The 26,295-nt window shown below is 34.4% G+C and overlaps 1 protein-coding gene across 47 annotated transcripts in view; it reads left to right on the plus strand.

Moving 5' to 3' along the window:
- PTPRD (protein tyrosine phosphatase receptor type D) overlaps positions 1-26,295 on the plus strand; it is a 2,173,792-nt gene that overhangs the window by 550,780 nt on the left and 1,596,717 nt on the right. For all 47 annotated transcript variants that reach the window (XM_072728319.1, XM_072728317.1, XM_072728336.1 and 44 more), the window contains one exon: positions 22,546-22,617. The gene's annotated coding sequence lies outside the window, so the exon portion shown is untranslated. The remainder of the gene's footprint in view (positions 1-22,545; positions 22,618-26,295) is intronic.

Consider the following 26,295-nt stretch of genomic DNA (forward strand, 5'->3'; position numbering starts at 1 on the left):
CCAAAATAAAGCAGTGGATATAGATAAGAAGACAACTGGAATAAATCTAAATGGCAGGGGTCAGAGCAGAAGCACAGGTAAAAGATTATGTAAGAAACCAGAAACCAGAGTTTTTGCAAAAGTCAAAGGCCACCATCAGGCCATGAGTATAAACTAGATATGGACTCTGGATCTGGGGTCCTCAAGACTAGAGAATCTTGAGGATTTGTTGACTAGATGAAGCAGATTGTAATAATTTAGGAGCCAAGGACAGGAAGTCAGGACAAGGATCACAAAGGAGATGGGGAGTGAAGTTAAGAAAAGCAGTACCACAAAATAGAAAGTCAAGAAAGTAATAGACACTAGCTGTTAGGAAACATGGCAATGGCAATGTGGCAAATATCTGTCTCACTCAGGAAACTTGTTATATGTTTTCTACTTGCAGCAAGAAATAGACAACTAGATTCAAGAGCAGAGCTAACATTCAAACCTGGAAGCAGCTAATTCTTGTTTTGGGAAACTAGGAAGCTCACTTGGTGGTAATGGGAAATATCTAAGATGAGGATTAATTGGCAGTCCTGCTGGGAGGACACAAAAATAAATAGGATAAGATAGGTAGTGAGAAGGAGCTCATATTTCTGTGCTAGACTTTTTACTTGTCTCAGTCCATTCAACCATCTTGCAACAATTTGAGAAATTGATAGTAAACTTTGGTAAATGAAGTTAACATGTCTGAGTGAAGCAAAATGCATTGCCTATGGCCAACCAACTCATTGATTAAAACTCATAACCAAATGCACAAGTGGACAGTGTAGGAATAAAACACAACTTTCCAACTGTATTCTATTTTACTTACAGTGGTGTGCCATATCAAAAATGAAATTTCAATGTTTTCATGCTTATGGAATCAAACAAGATTTTGGCAGAGGTGTAATGTGGGAGCCACAACAGTAGGAAAAAAAATGTATGTGGGCAGTGTTGAAACAAAAGTCCAAGGATGGTAAACTGAAAATATAAGGAGAATAGTTTTTTGAGCTGCATTTTATGAACTCAATTACTCTGAAGAGTGTTATTTCCTCAAATTAATAAAATAAAATTAATAATAATACTACATATTCAACAATCACTGCATGTGTACCAAATGCCAGGTATGCTAAAGTCTTTGCAGGCATAATCATTTACATAATTTTCATAAGAATCTTGTAGGTTAATTATTATTATCCTCATTTTATAGAACAGGATACTGACATACAGAGAATTCAGCACACAAGGCAGGGCCACATACTTACAAAGGTTTGGTGCAAGGGTTCATACACAGGTGTCACTCCTTCCCATTTACAGTCTCCAGACATCATAATTTCATCTTCACTAAATAATATAATTTACTTACATATATTGTGGGTGGAAATTTTCAAACTATAGATGAGCTGTCATGACATGATTCTTCCTAAAGATGAAATATTCTTTGTTATTCAACATAGTAAAAGATGTTTGAGTAGTAAAACATCCATAGTAGTAATACAAAATACTCATGACATTTAAAATTGAGTAACCAAATTTCATGTATATTTGATCTGCTTATTACCTATAAAATATTCTAGCTTGGATGTCTGTAGTTGTTTTTCATTGAATGTGGAAAACAGATTTTTCTTTGAGAGGTGTGGTGTTTTGAGACCAGCGGAGTTTTTGTGGTATTTCCATTTTTAAACAAGGTGGGCGTTTGGTTAAACTATCTCACTTTAATGATAGAAATATTAACCAGAATAACAGCATATACTTGTTCATCTTCATTAATTGAGTGGGGAATATTAATTGTTCTCTGAATGGAATCATCCATCATATCTTCTCAGATAAATGGGGCCTGTTTGACTGGATGTATTTTTCTCTGATATAAACCATTGCTCAGTCACAAGTGAATAATATTTATATTTAGATGTACCTTGTTTGCTGAGAAACATAGAAATATCCTGAGACAACTCCTGATACTCTTTCACATTCCTCATTCTGATTTTTAGTCTGTACGTAGAAAAATCGATTTAGGGCATTTTGAAACAGCATTTTGTAAAGGTGAAAAGAGTTTACAATATTTCTTTTAGTTTAAAATGTCCATATTTTTCCAATCCTGAATCAATTTTGAATGTTGAAGCTGCAATTTAACAGTTCTTTAAGTTTTTAGTGAAGTATAAAAAACTTGGTGAAGATGAAAGGTTAAAAATCCAAAGATATAGTTATGTTTTAACTGTCAACCTAAAAACTGGGAAAACAATTGCATAAAACGGAATATACTAAAAAGTTACCACTAACATATGTGTTTTTGGTATATTTAGCTAAAATCACTAATGAGGCCATCTAGAAAAGGTGTTTAATGATAATTTATAATATGAACAGGCAAATTATTTGGTCATTAGCTAAATCCAGCTGCTAGAACATTTTTGTACAATATATCAAATTTAAAAAGTTGTTATTTGTAGTTTAATATATTTCATATTTCATAAATTATCAGTATTACTACTAAAATACCATTTTCTTGAATTTAGAAAAAAAACAAAGGAATCACTGATAGATTTATATTGTCTTAATTCTCTTTCCTAATATTGACTTATAATAAAATCTGTTACAGAAACTGGAAACAGAAACCTGAGATACCATACAGTTGTGATTCTTAACATGGAATAAATGGAACAGGTCATTTTAGAAATAATTTGATGAAATGAGTATTTCTTGTACAACAGCACAGACTAGTGGCCATGCCTTTAAAGCAAATGTTTGCCTTATTGCCTCATGTTATCTAAAGTAGCCATGTATATATATTATGAAATGGTATTAAACAAATTACATATTTATTTTATTTTTTATAAGTTTTAAAATTTATTCATAAGAGACACACAGAGAGAGAGAGAGGCAGAGACATAGGAAGAAGGAGAAGCAGACCCCCTGTGGCAGCCAGATGTGGGACTCAATCCCAGGACCCTGGGATCAGGACCTGAGTTGAAGGCAGACACTCAACCACTGAGCCACCCAGGGGTCCCACAAATTATATATTTAAATAGTAATTACAATACCGTATAATTTTTTGGAGCTTAAGAGTGCATTAGCCTAATCTACTATCCATTCTATTTTGCATTCACTCCAAATTGCCTAGAAATTGTTCCGAAAATAATAGGTAGGAAAAGATACACATAACTGCTATCACCAATAGTGAGTTTAAAAAATATGTAATTATTAAAAAGGATATTTCCCTGTGTATATTTTTTAAGCTTACAATATAGCTAATCATCTATAAGCAAGACTTTTTTTTTCATTTAGAATAGTGACAGACAGATAATACTATAGTCACTTATAGATGGATGTCAACTCACTTGCCCCAAGACTCTCAATTTATAGAAATTCACTTTAAATGATGTTCTTCTAGTATTTAAATCTAATTTTCCCCCATTTAAAGTGTTTTGCCAATTATTAAAATGTTTTGCTAAATTATACTTTTTTATTAAAAAAATTCTTAACAAATTTGTCTGTAGGGAAAAAAAAACAGTGCTACTTGGGCTAATGGAAAATTATGGGTATTTTATGAGCTGTCTCCTAATAATGCAAATAGAAAAAAAAAAGATGAACAAATTAGCTCAAAGGCCTCATTTTGATATCTAAATTTGAATACATTTTCTTTCCCAAAATACCTAATCAAGCCTCCCTGCATCGATTATATTTGCCATCTGGAGACAGGAGAGAGAGAGAGAGAGAGAGACAAAAGCCTTCACACTGTGATATGCAGATTTGGGGAACACAATTATTAATAAAATGACTCACAGACTGGCAGCAAAAGGTAGAATATTGAATGGTCCCAAATAACCAATATAGTGGATACTAAGTCTGTGATTATTTTAGATTGTGTCTATTCCCATGAAGGCACACAAACTGTCCTATAACTTCTGAAAGGTTTACATGGTCTGTGATTTACAGTAAGTATTTGAATTCCAATCCTGGCTCTATTGCCTACTATCTCTGCAAACTTGAGAAAACTTGCCACTCTTTCTTAGCTTCAATTTCCTAATCTACAAATTGGTAATATTAATGACCTAACAGAAAGATGGCCAACTTAGATATTGTGAACACTAAAATATAAAACATTTTGCAATGGGGGGATGCCTGGGTGCCTCAGCAGTTGAGCATCTGCCTTTGGCTTAGGGCGTGATCCCAGGGTTTGGGATCGAGTTCCACATCGGGCTCCTTGCAGGAGAGCCTGCTTTTCCCTCTGCCTATGTCTCTGCCTCTCTCTCTCTCTCTCTCTCATGAATAAATAAAAAAAATCTTTTTAAAAATGGAAAATGAGAACTAATTATTCCAATAGCAAGATTCTTAAACTGTATTTGTGAATATTTTATTTATTCATAAAGTGGTAATTTTAACATTGCTCTTTATTTTAAAGATTTATTTATTTATCTATGCACAAGCAACACACAGAGAGAGGCAGAGATATAGAAAGACAGAGAAGCAGGCTCCTCAGTGGGATTCGATCTCCCAACCCAGGATCATGCCCTGAGCCTAAGGCGGATGCTCAACAGCTGAGCCACCCAGGTGTCCCTTAACATTGCTCTTTAATCTCTTTTAATGTGGAAAGATCATTAGTATCAATCAAGTCTGATTCCATGTTTATATCTGAGAACAGTTTCCCCTGGGACAGAGAGCCAACACAGTAAATTAGATCAAAGACGTCATTGTTATATTTTTTTTATTTTTAATTATGAAGAAAAGGTGACTAGCAAAATGTATATCTTCTAATGTTTGAGGTTAACCTATTGTGTCTTCTTTATTATTCAATCACAACGAATTATTTTAAGAAATATTCTTACACACTATTCTCTTATTCCTACTAAAATATACTCACAAAATTATAGGGAGAATATCTACTGTATAGTGGCACAATTCTGATGCATTTTATGTATCTTCAACAGTAGATGGCAGGATGTCAAACAAGAAAGAAGGTTCTCCTTCCATGACTTTTCTGAGACTGACCAGGGAAGATGGGAGTTTAAATATTTATTGCAAATTCTAAATTCTTGTCACTGTGTTAGTTACAAAGCATAAATAAATAATCAGTAATCAAAATTGGAGAGAATTAAAATCACAATTGTCACAGTTTCTGATTGAAATGTTTGTTTTGAAACTGCAATTCGTTATGCACACTCACTCATTTGAATATTTGTCCTAAAAGACAAATCAACCATTGGAATCTTGCAGATGTGGGTGGGCAGATCCTACATTCCTTGCCTAGACTGTTTCTTTTTTTTTTTTATAATTTTTTTTTATTTATTTATGATAGAGAGAGAGAGAGAGAGAGGCAGAGACACAGGCAGAGGGAGAAGCAGGCTCCATGCACCGGGAGCCCGACGTGGGATTGGATCCCGGGTCTCCAGGATCGCGCCCTGGGCCAAAGGCAGGCACCAAACCGCTGCGCCACCCAGGGATCCCTAGACTGTTTCTTTAGAAACATTATTTTGTCTCTTCATGTCATGTTGATCTTCAAGTGAGAACCATTCCCTTACATTTTTTGCATCATAAGTCACTTTGGATTGCAGGTCAAAGTTATGAAACATTTCAGAAAATTATGTACACATGCACTTCATTTAACTTTCACAGACTTTTTTAGAAGGCTCATAGGAACCCCAAGGTTAAGCCTTGCATCTCATAGAAGTTAAGAGGAGTTAAAATCCCAATACCGGTTGGTGATTGCCAACCTGCTTTTGGCAATACTTCCCATGAATAAACCAGCACTTTCAAAGAGAAGATCCTATAATATCAGAATTGCCTTCTTCCCTAGACATAACTGATCATTAAGTAAAGCAACAAAACTACTTCCTTTCAAACATTAGTGGTTTGAATCATTTTAGTTATGTGAATAGCATACACTAGTTTTACATAAAAATTGCAGATTATTATGCAGAACTAATCTATGTCCAACCCTAGCACAAGGGCAGTAGCACAATTCCTTTTCTTTAAACCACAACCAGAAAATATTTTGTATAGCCTTGTGTTTTTATAAATTTGTGATCTCTTAGAGATGATCTGCCTCTCCTGCCCTCTTTTGAATAGATTTGAAACTTACAGAAACCGAAGAATAGCCCATAAATGCCCACATTTGGTATATGCCAAGACTGAGATTTGAATTCAGGTATTCTCAGTTCAAATTCAGTGTTTTTCTTTCTGAACTCTTAAACTTTTCACCTATTCCTATGTATGGGATTAAAAAGTTTTTCAGGAATGCATTCGTATTAGGTGAACCATGAACTCTTGGCAACATTATGCTTTCTGTCTGCAATAAAGTATTGTCATGATTTTAAAAGTGCTGGGTAGTAACTGTCATTTAGATTTCTTTGAATCCTTTGAGGCTGGTGCCAAACTTAGTGTACCCAGGCACCCTCGGTCTTCCTGTTCCAAATCTTCCTCAGCAGTGTTGTCCTCATTTCTCTGTATTTCACCTTCTGTGAAGAGCACCAACTCTGTCAAGTTCTTCCTCAATACTAAAGTATTAGTAGTTCTGCCAGGAACTATAACTCCTGTTAGTCCCTAAAGGTAATTGCACCTTAATACGGATGTCAGCATCGGGCAGCAGGTAAAAGTGTTGAGGGTGGAATTCTACACCAGAACAAGAATAGTAGCATTCTTGATACTCAGGAAATAGTCTAATAGGTTCCTCCTCAACAGCTCTACTGGGCTACTTTTAACTAAATTGGCAATCTGTGGTATAGTATATTACATTTAATATAGTAGTATATTACATTTAATATACTAATCTACTTTCAGGATTAATCTCGGAGTCTTTAATGTCTCCATCCTCTTTATGCTGACTCCTCGGAATACAGATTAGGGCAGAAATGGAATAAACTTTAAAGTACACATAGAGAAATGACCCCAGTGGCAGCTGAACAGGTAAAAAGGGGGTTAAGTTTGCTCTTATCTTTTATATTTCTACAGGGCCTTATTTGCTGGTGTTTAAATCTCTGGGAAAAAGCAGTTGGAAGTTTAAGTATTTTGCTACCTCTGCTGCTGTGATCCCACGGGGGCAGTGCCCTATTTCTTACCATTATTCATTGTCGTTCTGCTTCTAAATAGCAATACTTCTGAGGACGATTGTGTAGTACTGCAGATGCTGCTTTACTTGAGCTAGGATGACATTCCAGAAATGCTGTCACTGAAGATGTGCTTCTAAGAAGGATGTTATTTTGCCATGAGCGGATGAGATCATACATTATATTTAGGATTCATAGGAAAGGAAACTGCTAATGGATTATAGACTGGATCTAAACTTTATATTTTATTTAAGTTACATTAGCTTTAAGAAACAACAACATTTCTTTTTCCTAGATGATGTATTTTTTTAAAAATGCTTAATCATTTCATGTATTTGATCATGCTCAGAAAGTATAGTGCTTTACAAAATTAAACCAATCAGTGGTATTTTTGTATAGATGATACCCAGATGCTAAGATATTTTAAAAGCTATGTTTCTTCTTCATATTGAATCTTTTAGTGAATCCTGTAAAGCCTCAAATGTGACAAGACAATTGGGAATGCTTTTGTTCCTTCCCCAGCCCTCAGTTTTAGACAGCATCAAATAATGTGCTTGAAATAATTGCTCCAAAATATAATATGCTTATTTTTATAGTCCTATTTTTATCTTAGGTTCCTAAAAAAAGAGTGTTGATCTATTGAGAAAAAAATTTTATAGCTAAGAACTAGAAAGCTTTTTCTTTTTTCTTTTTTTGAAATGGTCCTTCCCCTCCCCCCTAAAGATTGACTACAGTGAATGGGTTATGTTTCTTTTTCTTAGGTAAGCTCTGTCCCCAGTGTGGGGCTTGAACTCATGACCCCAAGATCAAGAGTTACTTACTCCACTGACTGAGGTGCCCATAGAAATCTGTTTCTTTTAAGACTGACTTTTCTAGGGAACTTGGAAAGTTGGTGGAGTAGGAGGATTCTAAGCTCACCCCTTCTCCTGTTTACAACTAGATTTCATCTGCATACAAGTTAATAAACCAGAAAGCAGTCTGAAGACTGGCAGAACAAGCTCCATAACTGCAGAAGGAGAAGAAAGTGCATCTGAAAGGTTAGGAAGGTCAGAAAGGCAGTGAGAGTCTGCTGGAGGGAGGGAGGGAGCAACGTGCATGGAGAGGGCAGAGAAAAAAGAAGCCATGATTCTAGGGATTTCAATCAGGAAAGACTAATTCTCATAACACTTGGCTTTAAAAACCAGATGGGCTTAATTCCATGAGTTTTTTTTAAGATTTTATTTATTTATTCATGAGAGACACACACAGAGAGAGGGGCAGAGACACAGGCAGAGGGAGAAGCAGGCTCCATGCAGGGAGCTTGATGTGGGACTCAACCCCAGGACTCCAGGATCACGCCCTGGACCAAAGGCAGGCACCAAACCCTGTGCCAATTGCATGGGATCTGCAATTCCATGAGTGTTTAAAACCAGTGGGACTTGAAGCCCAGAGCTTTAAAGTCAGCTAACTCAGCGGTGGGCAAGCCCAAGGGCAAGTGATAGCTGGGTCATAGTCCTTAAAGAGAGTAGAAGACAGAAAAGTGAGACCCTTAATACAGAGATAAGGAATAACATAGCAGAGATAAAGGGCTCAATAAATGAAATGAAGAATACTCTTGATGGAATGAACAGTAGGCTGGAAGAAGCAGAGGAATGAATTAGTGACCTAGAATACAGAATTATGGAAAGTAATCAAGCTGAACAGAAGAGAGAGAGAGAAAAAAATGAGAATAGATTTAGGGAGCTCAAACAATAAGATAGGCATCGAGCATAATAACCTTTGTGTTAAGGAGTCCCAGGAGAAGAGAGAGAAAGGGGGCAGAAAATCTATCTAAAGAAAGAATAGCTGAAAACTTCCCTAATTTGGGGAAGGAAACACATATTCAGATCCAGGACATACAGAGAACATCTGTCAAAATTAACAAAAGCAGGCCAGCACCAAGACATATTGTAATTAAACTGGGAAAATAATAGTGATAAAGAAAAAAAAATCTTAAAATCAGCAAGTCAAAAGAAATCCATAAATGCCAAGGGAAAACTCCTAAGGTTATAGGGGATTTTTCAACAGAAATTTTGCAGGCCAGGAGAAAGTGGAATGATATATTCAAGGTGCTGAATGGGAAAAATCTGCAGCCAAGAATACTCTACCTAGCAAGGCTGTCATTCAGAATAGGAGAGATAAAGAGTTTCCCAGATAAACAAAAACTAAAGGATTCATGACCACTAACTCAGCCCTGCAAGAAAAACAAAACCTAAAACCAGCCAAAGGAAGAAAATAATAAAGATTAGACAGAAATAAATGATATAGAAACTACAAAAAAAAGCAATAGAACACATTAATGAAACCAGGAACTGGCTCTTTGAAAAAATCAATAAAATATATAAACCTCTAGTCAGAGCCATCAAGGAAAAAATAAAAGAAAGGATTCAAAAAAGTAAAACCATAAATAGAGATGAAAAATAACAATCAACACCACAGAAATACAAATAATTATATGAGAATATTTTGAAAAACTGTATGCCAACAAATAGGACAACCTAGAAGAAATGAATTAATTCCTAGAAACATATAAACTACCAAAACTGAAACAGGAAGAAATAGGAAATTTGAACAGACCAATAACAAGCAAAGAAATTGAATCAGCAATAAAAAAAAAAAAAAAAACTCCCAACAAACGAAAATCCAGGACCAGATGGCTTCACAGCAAATTCTATCAAAAATTTAAAGAAGAGTCAGCACCAATTCTTCTCAAACTATTCCAAAAAATAGAAAAGGAGAGGAAACTTGGCAAATTCACTCTATGAGGCCAGCATTATCCTGATACCAAAACTGGATAAAAACACCACAAAAAAAGAGAAATACTGGCTGAGATCTCTGATGAACATAGATACAAAAATCCTCAATAATGGCAAACTGAATTCAACAATATATTTTTAAAAAAATCATTCACCACAATCAAGAGGGGTTTGTTCCTGGGTTCTGACGGTTGTTCTATATCTGCAAAGCAATCAGCGTGGTACATCACATCAATAAGAGAAAGGATAAGAATCATATGATTATTTCAGTAGATGCAGAAAAAGCATTTGACAAAGAACAACATCTATTCATGATAAAAGCCCTCAACCAAGTAGGTTTTAAGGGAACACATCTCAACATAATAAAGGCCATATTTGAAAAACCCACAGCTAGTATCAGCTTCAATGGAAAAAAAAAAAAAAAGAGCTCTTCCCCTAAAGTCAGTAACAAGACAAGAATATCTGCTCTCACCACTTTTATTCAACATAGCACCAGAAGTCCTAGCCACAGCAATCAGAAAACAAAAGAAAACAAAAGACATCCAGGTCAGTAAAAAAGCAGTGAAACTTTCACTGTTTTGCAGATGACAGGGTACTATATATAGAAAACCCAAAAGAATCTGTGAAAACACTGCTGAAACTGAAGAATAAATTTAGTAAATTCATAGGACATACAATCAATGTGCAGAAATCTGTTGCATTTCTCTACACCAATAATGAAACAGCAGAAGCAGAAATTCAGAAAACAATTCCATTTACAATGCACCAGAAAATAATAAGATACCTAGGAATAAATCTTGCTGAAGAGGTGAAAGACCTGTATTCTGAAAACTATAAAACAGTGATCAAAAAAATAGATGACAGAAGAAATAGAAAGAAATTCCATGCTCATGGAATGGAAAAACAAATATTGTTAAAATGTCTATACTCCCCAAAGTAGTTTACACATTTTTTTTATTCTTTTACAATCTATACATTTAATGCAATCTGCATCAAAATACCAACAGCATTTTTCACAGAGCTAGAACAAATAATTCTAAAATTTCTATGGAACCACAAAAGACTGGATAGCCAAAGCAATCTTGAAAAATAAAAAGCAAAGCTGGGGAAAACACATTCTGGATTTCAAGTTATATTACAAAGCTAGAATAATCAAAACAGTGTGGTATTTGCACAAAAATAGGCACATAGATCAACGGAACACAATAGGAAAACCAGAAATAAATCCACAACTATATGGCTAGTTCATCTTCAACCAAGCAGGAAAGAGTATCCAATGAGAAAGGACAGTCTCTACAACAAATGGTGCTGAAAAACTGGACAGTAACATGCAAAAGAATGACACTGGGCGATTTATTATTTCTTACACCACACTCAAAAATAAATTCAAAATGTATAAAAAAAACTTAAATGTGAGACTTGAAACCATAACAATCCTAGAAGAGAACACAGGCAGTAATCTCTTCGACATCAGCCATAGTACCTTTTTTCTAGATATTTCTCCCAAAGTAAGGGAAGCAAAGCAAAAATAGACTACTGGGACTACATCAAAATAATAAGCTTCTGCACAGCAAAGGAAACAACCAATAAACTAAATGAAATCTACTGAATGGTAGAAGATATTTGTAAATGACATATCTGATTCAGGGTATGAGTATTCAAAAAAATATAAAGAAGTAATACAACTCAATACTTCCCTCCCAAAAACAAATAAATCAATTAAACTTGGGCAGAAGACATCCAGATGGATGGCTAACAGACACATGAAAGGGTGTTCATCATCATCATTTACCATCAGGGAAATGCATATCAAAACTACAGTGAGTATCACCTCACACTTATCAGAATGGCTAAAATCATCAACACAAGAAACAACAGGTGTTGACAAGGATGTGGAGAAAGGGGAACCCTCTTGAACTGTTTGTGGGAATACAAACTGAAAACAGTATGGAGGTTCCTCAGAAACTCAAAAATAGGACCAACCTATGATCAAGCAATCACACTACTGGATTTTTACCCAAGGAATGCAAAAGAACACAAAAACACCAATTCGAAGGGCTACATGCACCCTCCTGTTTATAACCACATTACTTACAATCACCAAGATATGGAAGCAGAACAAGTATCTAACAGTCGATGAATGGATAAAAAAGATGTAATTTTATATAAAATCTCTCTATATATATGATATTATTCAGCCAAAGAATAATGGGATATTGCCATTTGCAACAATATTTATGGAGCTAGCAAGTATGATGCTAATAAAATAAAATAAATCAGAGAAAGACAAATACTATATGATTTCACTCATATGTGGAATTTGAGAAACAAAGCAAACAAAGAGGGAAAAAAGAGAGAGAGAGAGAAAGAGAGAAACTAAACTGATGGTTACCAGAGGGGAGGTGAGGTGGGCTAAATAGGTGATGGGGATTAAGGAGTGCACTTGTGATGAGCACCAGGTGATGTATGAAGGTGTTGAATCACTTTGAAACTATATAACACTGTATGTTAACTAACTGGAATTAGACTGTTAAAAAAAAGAAGACTGACTTCACTAGAATTCAAATCCATTGAATTTCACATTTCTATTTTATTTCTAGTACAAAGTTAAAATTTAAACTGTCCAATGATAGTCTGTCTTTTGCATAATTTCAAACTGTCTCAAGATATAATTATGTATTTCTCAAACTACAATTTTTGGTTTGTGGACATGAAAAAACAAAGTATTGTTTACAACAGTTACTTTAAAAACTACTTTCTTTCACTAGTGACATAAAGTGTTCTTGCAATTTGTTTAAATATATATATATATATATATATCATGAACTTTTTAGGGAAATTCTATATTTATATATATCATGCACTTTTTAGGGAAATTCTATATTTTTTGAATCCTTATTTTTCAAAAGCATGAAAATGTATTTACGTTAAATAAATGAAAAACATTTTTAAATTTATCATTCCCATCAAAACAACAAATAGAAATTGTAAAAGAAAAACAATCTCACCCATATTACAGTAAATTTGGTTAGCAAGAAGGTGGAGTTTTACGGTAATAGCTTTTAAGCAGATTATCTAATTTTAAAATAGTGCATATTGCACTTTGTGTGAAACCGAGATGCAAGAATACATTTCAATTTGTTTAAATGGCTTTAACGGTGAGGTATACCAGTGCTCAATTTAATTTTGCACTTACGTTTTTTGCTAAATTCTTTCATTTTTTTCATTATCTCATTTTTTTTAAATCACATTTTTGAAAGAACCTTTCTTTGCTTGGGAAGAAAATACTTAAGCCATCTTTGCCACTGATTCAGAAAGAAGTTAACTGTATCAGCCCCATAAATAAGCCTGCAGAAACCAATTTGTAGCCTCTGGTTGCTAAAGACCCTGTCTAGCTTCAGGCTGTTGCTGGATCTCCCAACAGCCTGGGCAGTCTGCTAAATTGAGAGGATCAGTAATTTTTATTTGGGAAAAACAAGGGCAGGTCAGCCGTAATTGCAACCCACATTCAGGGTAGTGGCAATTAGGTTGTAGTGATTTGGATGCCTGTTTGATTGGAATTCTCAGTGTGTGGTTTGGGTAGAAGCACATCTGCTCTTAGGACTCCCCTATTAGATGTATCTAATGTGTTTTGACCAATTGTTGAAAGTGCTAGATGGCTTTTTATTCAAAGCTACTTTCAGAATGTAAAAACTGTGTGAGTGCTCTTAATTCAAAGACATCAGACTTGCAACAAAATAGGGATACTTTTGAGTTCTTGGGTCAGAAACTTTTCATCAGTGCATGCGTTTTTATTGATCATTTGAACCAAAAATGCTTGTTCATCTCACTTCTTTCTCTAGTTTGAGCTTATTTTTCCAGATAGACTTTTTCCAAACATTGAGGTTGCTGCTTTCACTTTTTCTGCTTCAAATTTATATTCACTTTGAAACAAACCCATTCATTCCTGAAAACAATTTGTGTACTTCTGTGATTCTGAATTTGTACACTTCAACTAAAGGTAATTTAAAAGAGTATCATTAAAGCTTCTGGATGTTTTCCTTCAAAATTAAAATAATCCAAATTGTGAAGTTCAAATTTTATTTTATTTTTTTTTAATAAATTAATTTTTATTGGTGTTCAATTTACCAACATACAGAAAAACACCCAGTGCTCATCCCGTCAAGTGACCCCCTCAGTGCCTGTCACCCATTCACCCCCACCCCCCGCCGTCCTCCCCTTCCACCACCCCTAGTTCATTTCCCAGAGTTAGGAGTCTTTATGTTCTGTCTCCCTTCCTGATATTTCCCACACATTTCTTCTCCCTTCCTTTATATTCCCTTTCACTATTATTTATATTCCCCAAATGAATGAGAATATACACTGTTTGTCCTTCTCCAATTGACTTACTGCACTCAGCATAATACCCTCCAGTTCCATCCACATTGAAGCAAATGGTGGGTATTTGTCGTTTCTAATGGCTGAGTAATATTCCATTGTATACATAAACCACATCTTCTTTATCCATTCAAATTTTAAATCACAAATGTCTCATACTCTTTGTTCTCTAACAGACATAATATTGCTTTTTTGATTATTCAGATTTTGTCCTCTGCATTAATTAACATGATGATACCAAAGCAGTTTTATACAATTTGAGAAATCTACCCAAATTGCAATGCCAAGCAGAAAAAGATCTTAAAATTCATGAAGTGAAATGTTCCCCACCTCACACTTTATTTTTTCCCCAGATAAGAAAACTGAGAGCCATTGAAATTTAGTGACTTTCTTTGGACACAGATAGAAATGACATTTTATTTTTTTTAAGATTTTATTTATTTATTTACTCATGAGAAGCAGAGAAAGAGGCAGGACATAGGCAGAGGGAGAAGCAGGGTCCATACAGGGAGCCTGAGGTGGAATTGATCTTGGGTCCCCAGGATCACGCCCAGAGCTGAGGGCAGTGCTAAACTGCTGAGCCACCCAGGCTGCCCTAGAAATGACATTTTAATGAAGAGTTTTAGTTCATGTATTTTTTATGTGAGGAAAGATTCTTCTAGGTGGAAATTGAAATAGAATGTTCCTGAATTCACGAGAGTAATCCAGCTTACTTCTGCAACTCTTCCCAAGTTTTCTATTTCATTTCTGTATAAACATATACAGATGCTAAAGACTTGTAAATTTTACATTTTGGTAGCTAAAACTCATATGGACCCTTCTTTCTCATAGGTTTACTTTGCCATACCATGAAAATAATTGGCTATGGGGACATGGACAATTTGCACGCCTTGCATTTTATATGAGAGAAAAGTCATAGTCTTTGCATTTATTGTATGTTGATGCAAAAGAGAGCTTTAAATTGTCAACATATAAATAGAAGGGTGACTTTTATTCATAATTTTTATAGGTTTTCAATTTGTAATTATTAATCCTATTTTTGATGGTTAGAAATTTTATTTCTTATATTAGGAGACCAAGTTATGGAGGTGGGAAGAGTTTTGTGCCCACGAAATCTACACATATGTCTTTAGACTGTTGAAAATCACAGTGGTATTTAGATCATCTTTTTTCACAGTCACACTTTTTTTTTCTAGTTATCTAGACTGATCTTAAATAATAGTAGAACAAGGAGTTGGGAGTCAGGATACCTGGGTTGCTCAGTGGCTGAGCATCTGCTTTTGGCTCAGGGTGTGATCCTGGAGTTCTGGGATCGAGTCCCACATAAGATTACTTGTATGGAGCCTGCTTCTCCCTTGGACTGTGTCTCTACCTCTCTTCTCTATGTCTGTCATGAATAAATAAATAAAATCTTTCAAAAAAAAGTGTTGGGAGGCAAGTTCAGAGATTAAAGTTTATCATCAGAGTAAGGGCTGATATAAAGAGCCATAATTATTAAAACAATCTAGATGAGAAGTGAAGATCTAAATTAAAATCAGAGCCATAGGAATGGAGAAGAGGAAAGAGATGAGATAAATATATTTTACCCATAATCAGTAAACTGAGAGAAGACAGTTATTTCTGGTAAATAAAAGTAAAATCTCAATGGTTTCCAGTCTGACTTCTGCAAGTGGGCATGTATCTTTAAAGGTGTAATGGTTAAGTGTGTAGACAGTCTGTTCAGATTCTAGCTCCGGTTTTTATCAGTTGCATGTATTGATGTGAGTAGCTTTACTTCTTTGTGTATCAGTCTCATTTTCAAAATGATGATATTAATATTTTTCTTATGTGTTTGTAGAGTACCTAAATAAGGTGTTACAAGTGTCAGACTTAGAATAAATGTTATCTATCGTTATTATTCACTGAGATAGAGAATGCAGGAGCAGATGAAAGAAAGGTGATTGAAAATTTTACACATTGAATTTGGAATCTCTTTGTCACATTTGTATATAAATTTAAATTTGATACATGTTTGGAGGCTATACATTTGGATTTATCAGTAATAGGCTATTTTTGAAACATGGCTTTGTATGAAGTCAATGTAAGAGATAGTATAAAATAAGAAATGCAAAGTATAGAAGATGAAATATTGAGGAAACATATGATAGAACACATAATGAAGAAGGAATAATCAGAGTGATCGGAAAAAAGCTAGAGGAAAACAATGTCATAGAATTCAGGAGAGAAATTTTAAGATGGTAATAGTAGTGGCAGAACCAAATGTTAAATAACAGGTAGGGGTGTGGGCATGGCTCAGTGGTTGGGTGTCTGCCTTCGGCTCAGGGTGTGATCCCGGGATTCTGGGATCAAGTGCCCTGTCCGGCTTCCTGCATGAAGCCTGCTTCTCCCTCTGCCTATGTCTCTGCCTCTTTCTCTCTCTCTCTCTCTCTCTCCCCCTGTGTCTCATAAATAAATAAATAAAATATTTTTAAGAAACACAGGTAAAATAACTGAAATTTAAATCTGTATTACAATTTTCAACTTCAGATATAGCAGTCAGCGCCAGGAATCTCTAAGTAAATGTTTAATGTATGAAGAGAACATTTCTTTTCTTCTCCTTTTTAAAAATTATTTATTTATTTATTTATTTATTTATTTATTTATTTATTTTTAAATATTTTATTTATTTATTATTTTTGAGAGACAGAGAGAGAGAGAGAGGCAGAGACACAGGCAGAGAAGCAGGCTCCATGCAGGGAGCCCAAAGTGGGACTTGATCCTGGGTCTTCAGGATCACTCCCCAGGTGGAAAGCAGCACTAAACCGCTGAGCCATCCGGGATGCCCTCCTTTTTTTTTTTTTTTTAATTTAAATTCAGTTTGCCAACATATAGTATAACACCCAGTGCTCATCACATCAAGTGACCTCCTTGGTGCCTTTCACCCAGTCACCCCATCCTCCCACCTTCCTTCTCTGAAGAGAACATTTGGAAGTAGAGTTAGTAAAGGCAAACCATTTGTTTTGTGAGGGCACAACAGAGAAGAGAATGGAGAAGAGTTATAGTTATATAGGTATGAAGTTTACAAGTGTTTCATTTGTTTGCTTTCTTTTTCTTTTGAGATATTGGAGCGGTCTTTAGAGTCCTTTTCAGTGTAATTATTTTCTAGCTACTACAGTTGCAGTTTAACAAAACAAAACATCTTTTTTAAACAAATTATCTTTCTGTATGTAAGATAATTAGCACACTTTCCAACACAGCAAAAATTGTTGCTCTTTCAAATATTATTAGTCTATTCCCATGGGAAACTTATCTTAATTAAATTATCCACTAATTATAAAGTAAATATATCAATTTCCTATTTCAAAAAATTTGTATGGTTCATGGAATCCTGGTCGCATTTCTTAAACATACATAACTATCTTCTGCTGCTATTCGATATCTATATGGTTGACTCATTTTACAATGGGGTATCATCTGCTGTGATGCTTAAATGGTGGTAACATTGGTGTTCAGCAAAGAAATGAGCCTTACAACTGTTAGCTACACCTGTCAGTCAGAAACATCAGTGAGTTAGGCATGGTGATAACATTGCAGTTACCATCTTGCTGTCAATCAGATACCATTTGGGACTCTCAGCGTCAAGGAAAGTGATGCACATTTGTCTTAGAAAGCAGAGATGTCACTAATATGCACACTTCTGGCCCTATCCTCATCTGGTTCTTATCAAAAGAATTAGTAAATTAGCATGTTTTTAAAATATCTATTTCTGGATATTTTTTGGAAGATATGCAATGTGAGTAGCAGTGGGTGTGCTGCCAGCTGCCATTTATGAATATCTAACAGTGTAGCTTATTTTAGATTTACATGCTAGCAAGAATCTGAAATGATCACTCTATCTCAAATAAGTAAATACATCTTTTAAAAGGGGGGAGGTACCTGGGTGGCACAGTCTGATAATTGTCCAGCTCTTGGTTTCGGCTTGGGTAGTGATCTAAGGATATCAAGCCCCGAGTCCACCTCCATGCTCACTGGGGAATCTGCTTGTGTGTCTCTCTCCTTCTCCCTCTGCTCCTTGCCCCCACACACTCTCTCTCTCTCAAATAATAAATAAATAAATAAATAAATAAATAAATAAATAAATAAATAAATCTAAAAAATAAAAGAATCTGAAATCATCATTGGTAAAGCATATTCCACCCCACAATTTAGGTGGGCATGCATCTCCTCTTACCTTTTAAATACAGACAAATGAAGATCTAGGCTTTCTGATTCTTGGGCAAAGCTCTACAGTTAATTGTCAGAAGTATGTCATCATGCTGCTATAAACTCACTAATCCTTTTCCAACCCAAATTTTTGGACAAAGTACATTATTATTAATAAAGAAACCATTAATCAGGCATTTTGTTTGTAAGAATTTCAGATTGTCAGTGTTAGGAGAAAGAAGGTCTAGAATGGAAGAAAAGGATACTTGTGCTAGTCTAGTGATTTCGAGAATGCAGGAAGGCCAAGTAACGAGGGTTTTGGTGAGAGGGTGTATGAAGATATTGACCTGAGGCCAACCTGGAAGGGAAGGAGGAAAAAGGGAGGATACTGAGCTACACTTGGAGGACTCAGGCACGGGGGCTTATAGTGAGACTGAAGAAATGATTTAGAGGGAGGAGTAGAGGCTGAATAATACTGAGTAATTATAAGAAAGAATTTCACTGAGATATAGAGCTGCTTTTAGCTTTTCCTGTGGATGAGGCCAATTGCTTTCTTGATTATATTCTACAGTCTTTTATGGAAACATTATATTTGTCTTTTCATTACACATATATTTTATTAAGTAATGTATCTTTCATATCTGTTCACAGAATTATTACTAGAGACTAAAGAACCTTCAAAAGAAGTGCACATATTTTTTATTATTGTGTACCTTTATAACCCTCAGAAATTCCCTCATCTCTATAATTTATTTCAGAGAAGGCATACTTTATATATTTTCCCCTTTCACAATATTATGGGTCTCCTTAACTATTGGTGTACATAACAATTTTTAAAAGATTTTTTTAAAAATTTTATTTGAGAGAGAAAGAGAGGAAAGGAAGAGAAGCCCAAGCAGACCCCCTTCTGAGTGTGCAGCCTGATCTGGGGCTCAGTCTCATGACATGAGATTATGACCTGAGCTGAGATGGAGAGTCAGATGCCTAAATGGCTGACCCACACAGGCACCCCTGTTTATAACATATTTTAAAATCACCCTTAGTGTTCTAAGATTTAAAATTAGTGACCATCAGATAGGATTTAATTTGTAACACTGATGCTCACAGAATTTTTAAAAAAATGATTAGTGCACACAAGGAATAGTTCATGAGCTTCTGAATTTATAATGGAAGATCTTATGTAAATTATGGCTTAAACACAAATGGCATATTTTTGAACAACATACTTGATCTTGTGTGTGTGAGAGAGAGAGAGTCTGTTATTCACTTTTTCTGTGAAAAGTAAAAGCCAAATATGAAGTGTAAGAAAATGATGACAATGGTACACAAAAGAAATACAACAAAAAGAAACAACATGAAACCTGATTCCAAAGGACAAAGGAAAAAACCCAAGCTCTTCTAAGAACAACTTGAGTAACATTGGACAGTGATTCAACATGCTTGAGACCCATTTTTCCTTATCTTTAAACAGGAGGATTCTGTCAAAGATATCTACCTCACAGTTAAGTGCATACTATAAATCTCAGGAAAATGTTTTTTATAAGACATAATAACTTGTTAATCAGCTTCTAGAAAGAAAGAGTAAGAGTATCTTCATGCATAATTTTGAACACTACCATTATTAAATATTACTTTATTCTATGAAATGTGCATACTTTAGGGAAAAGGACTCCTTTAGGGAAATGTGAAATTTGTAGCACTAAAAGCTCAAAATTATACTCAGTTCTTACATATGCTGTATTTGTTAATGGTAATATAAAAATGCTTAAGTTGTTCAAGAACAGAGAGGTAAAAGTACAGATCAAATTTAAAAGCTATTTTAAATCTTACTTTAAATTGCACAATTTAAATTATAATATAAAAGACGTTTGATAATGTTGAGTGCCCATGAAATATCTAAGAAAGTTCATTTTTTCTAAACTTTTAAATACATTTCTATATCAAGATTAAAGTTCTATAACTTTTTGACTTATTTACCTGAAAACATTGATTCTAAGACTCCCCGGGGTATAGGGGAGAGGGGTGTGAAAAGTAGATGCTTTAGGAATTGCTGCTGGCTTTTTAAAAATGTCAGCTTCACATTTTGACACTGAACTATCTCATTCCTTCCTTCTGGCATTCTCTTCTCATTTATCTAGCATTTGTGACTTGTAGACAAGGTAGCATATTATTGAAGTTAATATGAAAGGCTCTGAGTCAAACTGCTTGCATTTAAATCCCATCTTTACCATTTACTGACTAGCAGGCTTTGGGGAAGTAACTCAATATTTTTCTGTTTCAGGTTCCTCATCTGAAAAGAAGGGAAACTAACAGTAGTTTCTCCCTTATTAGTTTGTATTTACATATGAAAAGAAATTATCAACATAATATATATACACACACATATATACGTATAGATGAGGCACACATCTGGCACATAACAACTCAGTTATTTTGGTTAGGTTTTTTAGATCCTAAGTTCTTTGAAAGTTTAGCAGAAGGTTATAGCAATACCTTGTAAGATTTTAACATTATCCACTAAAGGCATGTAGAAAATAAAATAATTCTGATATTGTTTCTTTAGTCCTGAGCAAGAAGTGTTTGTCAAACAAGACAGACTAGCAGTTCCTCTCTTCAAAACCAAAATTCATTTCTTGATCTCTCAATGGAATTTTTGACATTAACCACTTCAGATATAGTGTATAGTAGAAAGACTCACCAATTACTAAGTAATGAAAACATATATATATTTTTTCCATGCTGAGTGGTTAGAATTCTACTAGAATCTGACTTTCTGAATACACACAGAAATGTAGAGCATGATTTCTGTTCTAATAAACTAAACACTTAGGTGAGGAAAGAAGGCATGTATGTGAAAAATATATGATGGAATATGTATTAGTATTGGAACAAGCCTCTGAATGCAAAAAAATTAAGCCTCCATTGATGAGGTGAGTTTAGAGTGGTTTGGAAAGAATGAATAATGTTTGAATAGGTAGTAAGGGGACATTCTAGGAAGAGAGAAATGTAAAACGCTTCAGTGTGTGTAGGACGGGACATTTTGGATCAGATGTGAGAAATCATGATGAACTCTAAATGCCCACTTCTCTGTGGTCAGTAAATGGTAGAAATTTTGCAGATTTCTCTTTAGACCTCAGTAACAAATGACCACATAATCATTAAACAGCTGATGGAACCACCTAATCTTTGTTACCGAATTCAATTTTATGTTCTTAAATATGTGACAGTAGGTGAAATATTAACTATATATTACTTTTCTTTGAGCTTCACTTATCTGGTCAATATTCAGCTATTGACTTGCATATTTTCTATCCTGATATATTAAAGGGTTTTTATGTACATTATAGTTTATTATAGTTATGGCCTCAAATATTTTGTTTAGTCCTGTGCTGTTAATTTGAAAGTTGTTAACTGTTCTAGAGTCCAACAGGCACTTGGATGTGGGACAAGAGTTCTATAGCTTATAAGTATAATTTGATAGATGGTGTTTTCTGAATCTATGATAATACATATCTGAATAACAAGTAACATAACAGAAAAAAGTAGTGAGTGGCTCATTTTCTTATGCAACATAAAAAAGAAAAAAACAGATTTAAAGACCATATAAAAATTGAAAAAATTATGTTTTAATAAGGTAAATTGTCATTTCAAGGAAAGAAAATCGGTTTGTGGTTAATCAAATTAATATCCTATAGCCTGATTATTATATCATCAGAGAAAAACTTAGGAATTATATCCATTCTTTAAATGTAATGGGTTACAATACTTTATACCAAGGATACCCTTTTGATGATATTATTTCTTAGCATTAATTAGTCAGTTTCTTTTTTTATAACTTTCTTTTTTTAAAATTTTTATTTATTTATGATAGTCACACACACACACAGAGAGGCAGAGACACAGGCAGAGGGAGGAGCAGGCTCCAGTAGGGAGCCCGACGTGGGACTCGATCCCGGGTCTCCAGGATCGCGCCCTGGGCCAAAGACAGGTGCTAAGCCACTGCGCCACCCAGGGATCCCAATTAGTCAGTTTCATTAATCTATAAGGTGTCTATTATTGCTTTCCATTTTTTATCTCATCAGCTGACTTAGATTTATCTCACCAGCATCAAATAGTTACCAAAAATGTGAATTCAAAATGTGTTCCCTTCCCTTTTTTTTTCCTTTTAGGGAAGTCCTGAGGGGTTTGACACTTTTCATCCTCCAGCCATTACTCATCTTGTAGGGAAAGGCTGTATATTGGTAAGTCTCACTCATTCTTATTGCTCTTTTTACAAGACTTGATTGTAATACAGAACAAGGATGATTAAAGACATATTAACATCTTTGCTTAGCTAAATAGAGACTTTTTTTTTCAAATAAAATTTGTTACATCAGGATTTTGTTTTGTTTTTAATTAATCTTCTAATAGGAGTACTATCAAAACCTATAGTTGTAAATTAAAATTACGTAGAGAATGGAAACTAGTAATTTTTTCAAATTCTAAAATGGTGGTGGTGGTATTACTTGTAGATAATCTTTATTATTTTAATCTTATTTTTACAATTTATTTATTCATTTGAGAGAGAGAGAGAGAGAGCACAAGTGAGGTGGGGGACAGAGGGAGAGGAAGAAGCAGACTTCCTACTGAGCAAGGAGCCCAACACAGGCTCTATCCCAGGACCTGAGATCATGAGCTGAACCAAAGAGAGATGCTTACCGACCTAAGCAACTTAGCCACCCAGGTGCCCCTATGGATAATTTTTAAAGGTATTTTATTAGTTGACATTATGGCCCACAAGCAATAGTTGAATGAGCATCCATGAATAAGTCTGAGGCTGTAGCCCAATAAAATGTAATAAATTCTAAAAAAAAAAAAGCTAATAAATTCTGTCAATTTTGGTAATATATAATAGTTATTTTGCATGTTGAAATGCAATTTTAAACTTAAATAGTTCTTATGTTGTTTATGCCATAAAACCAAATACATGTCTTTTTACTTCAATTTATTATTATTTTTTGTATCTACAAGTGGTATTACTGTGTCCAGTTTCATGTTTCTAAACAACCCTCCCTTCAACTATCCAACTAATCCAACTAACCTTTTTCTTTCTCTGTCTTACACATACAAACACACACTCACTCCTTAAAACATCGTAATTTATTTTATATGTTATACTCAGGTTTGAATTTGTGTGTTACATTTAGATCACAGTTAATTAATTTGAACTTTTTCAATTCTTTTAACCTACTGTTTTTGAATTATTTCTCATGCCCTCACATGTTTTGGAGCTATGATCTTCAAATGTTTTTCATGGAAAAATCCATCAGATAATGTTAAATATATGCTCAAATATATGCACATTATTTATAAACTATGTAAATTTATCACTATGATTATAGATGGACAAATAATAGTAAAAATATGAAATGCTCATAAAAGATTTTTAAAAGATAGAGTGACAATGTATATATTCTCTCTCTGTATATAGCTTTTCTCTATAGGTATTCTAGTGAAACTTTGGGAACCCTTGTTCAAGAAATCCTCTGCTTTCTCCTATTTCCATATATCCCCAAAGTTGTATGGGTACTCAAAGACTAACAAACCTCATTTTAAGCATAGATTGGACAGCTATGTGATATACTGCAAGTCAGTGAGTGTGTTTATACATTTATATACACAAATGTGTGTATGCATGAGGATGATGTAGATAGGATTGGTTGGATCAAGAGTTTGAAGTGGCTTAGAGTCATATACAATGATCTTATCTCAATATTACTCTTCTGGAAAAAAAATTTAAAAAAAAATATTACTCTTCTGGAAAGCTTAGGGACTGAAATAATTCAGACGGACTGTTATAGAGAATCAAACAGCCAAGTAAATAGCAAGGAACAATACCTTGTGTCATATGGAATACCTCCAAAGATATCTTGTCAAGTTGTTATTTTGGCAAAATTAGATTCACTCCATTTATCATCACTGTATGATAGAATTCGTTAGTCATACATATCCTTGCCATTTTTTTTCTCAATAGGGTCCCCAGTGGTGAGCCACCAGATACTGTACAATGAAATGGGGGAAATATTAAACGGTCAGAGTGAAAATCATTTGACCCATATGGTTTCTGCCTGTGTAAACCAAAAACCCCATAGGAGTTGTTCTTCACAATGTACCATGTAACTTCCTTTGACTGTTGTGTATAAATCAAGAGCTCCCCATACCTATCCTTTATTTTTTTTTCATGCCTATCCTTTAGAATAGGACCTCATATTTAACTGATGTCAAGCCTTCATTCAAACCTGAAACAGGCAGGGGGGAGGTGAGCTATTCAGGGACAGAATCAGGATTTACAGACTAGCTAGCTTTCATTAAATCTTTAATATAAAAGCCTTCATAATTGCTGATTCCATTTATTTAAGCCCTCTTCTAATTTAAGAACCTAACACTGCTGAACAGGTTTAAGGAATCCATTTAAATGCTCTGTTATCCAGGAATCAATTCTCTACGTCTTATCTTTGAAAATCTCATGTCAAATGCCTTGCTGAAATACAGATGTATTGGGTCTACATCATTCCTTTAATGCACTGGTTTAGTAAACTCTCATTAAAAAACAAAAACAAAAAAAAAAGAAAGAAAGAAAGAAAGAAAGAGAAAGAAAGAAAGAAAGAATATAGGTTTATCTGACCCAACTCAGTAAATCTCAAATGACTTATCTATTTTGGCTTTCTTCATAGGACTCCCATCTGATAGATAATTCCTTTAAATTCAAGGATATTTGGGGGATCAAGTAATGCCTCTCCAAGTTATAGTACATGTAATCTAGCTTGTCTAAAAAATGAAAACAAACAAATTATTACCTGGCATTAGGTTCTCTATACTTAGGCTCTAGTATTTCTTTATGACTTGATCTAGAGACAAAGAAAGCACAGCAGTTTTGATACCTCACTTTGAATTGAATTTTTCCTGTTCTGTGTTCTGAGCAGTCAACCACTTCATAAAGGTGTCTGAATTGTTAGATGTTGAAAGAAAATGGGGGGGGGGGGAGGTAATTTGCTACCTATCCAGAGTGAATTTTAAAGCAACTTGGTACTCAAAATTCCTAGTAAAAAATCACAAATCACAGAATCCAAGTGTTAAGATGAAATATGGTGTGGGTCTAACAAAGTGGTTGATTTGTCTCTGAATAAACCATGTGCAGTGTTTATGACATAGGGACTCACTTCTCAGACTTCCAAGATTTTCTTAATTGGAATTTTTCTAATTGGGTAGACCTCCAATAGTGACTTCCTCCTTCCTTACCCATCACCAGGCCCTCATTAATTCTTTTCTTTGCTGTAAGTCTTTCCTTTTTCCAGATATGTCTTTTAAGAGTTAATATTCACTCAATAACTTATGTTTCCTCTTTTCAGTCCATAGCGCTCATGCTTGAACTCATCTACTCTTGTAGCATCAGAGATTATTTATATCTAGTGACACTCAAATCAATATGTCCTCTTAAGATCTCATTCTTGAGAATCATATCAGCAAATTTATTTGATAGCACATTAGCTTCTCAAATTCCAATATATTAAAATTGAACTCACAATATTTTTCCACAAACTTACTTTTTTCTTTCTCATTTCTATGAAATCTACCCAGTTTCCCAAAAAGAAAACTGAATAATATCTTGGATTTCTCTCTCACCACTCTTATATCACCCATGAAGTCTTGTTAATTCTACCTTTGGACACGAGGAATGTCACAGGAAGTAGGAAAAAATGTAAAATGTATTTTTAAACCATTTTGAAACACTTCAGTGGAAACTAAATTCATTAAGGGAAATAAAATTATTGTTGTAGTCTAAAACACAGATAATTCATCCCTAAGTAAAAGCTAATGTCATAGTGTTTTATCATTAAGTTCATTGTATTTTTACTATAAACTCCAATCTCTTTAATTTT

The sequence above is a fragment of the Vulpes vulpes genome, chromosome 12 (assembly GCF_048418805.1).
Source record: "Vulpes vulpes isolate BD-2025 chromosome 12, VulVul3, whole genome shotgun sequence".
Lineage (NCBI taxonomy): Eukaryota > Metazoa > Chordata > Mammalia > Carnivora > Canidae > Vulpes > Vulpes vulpes.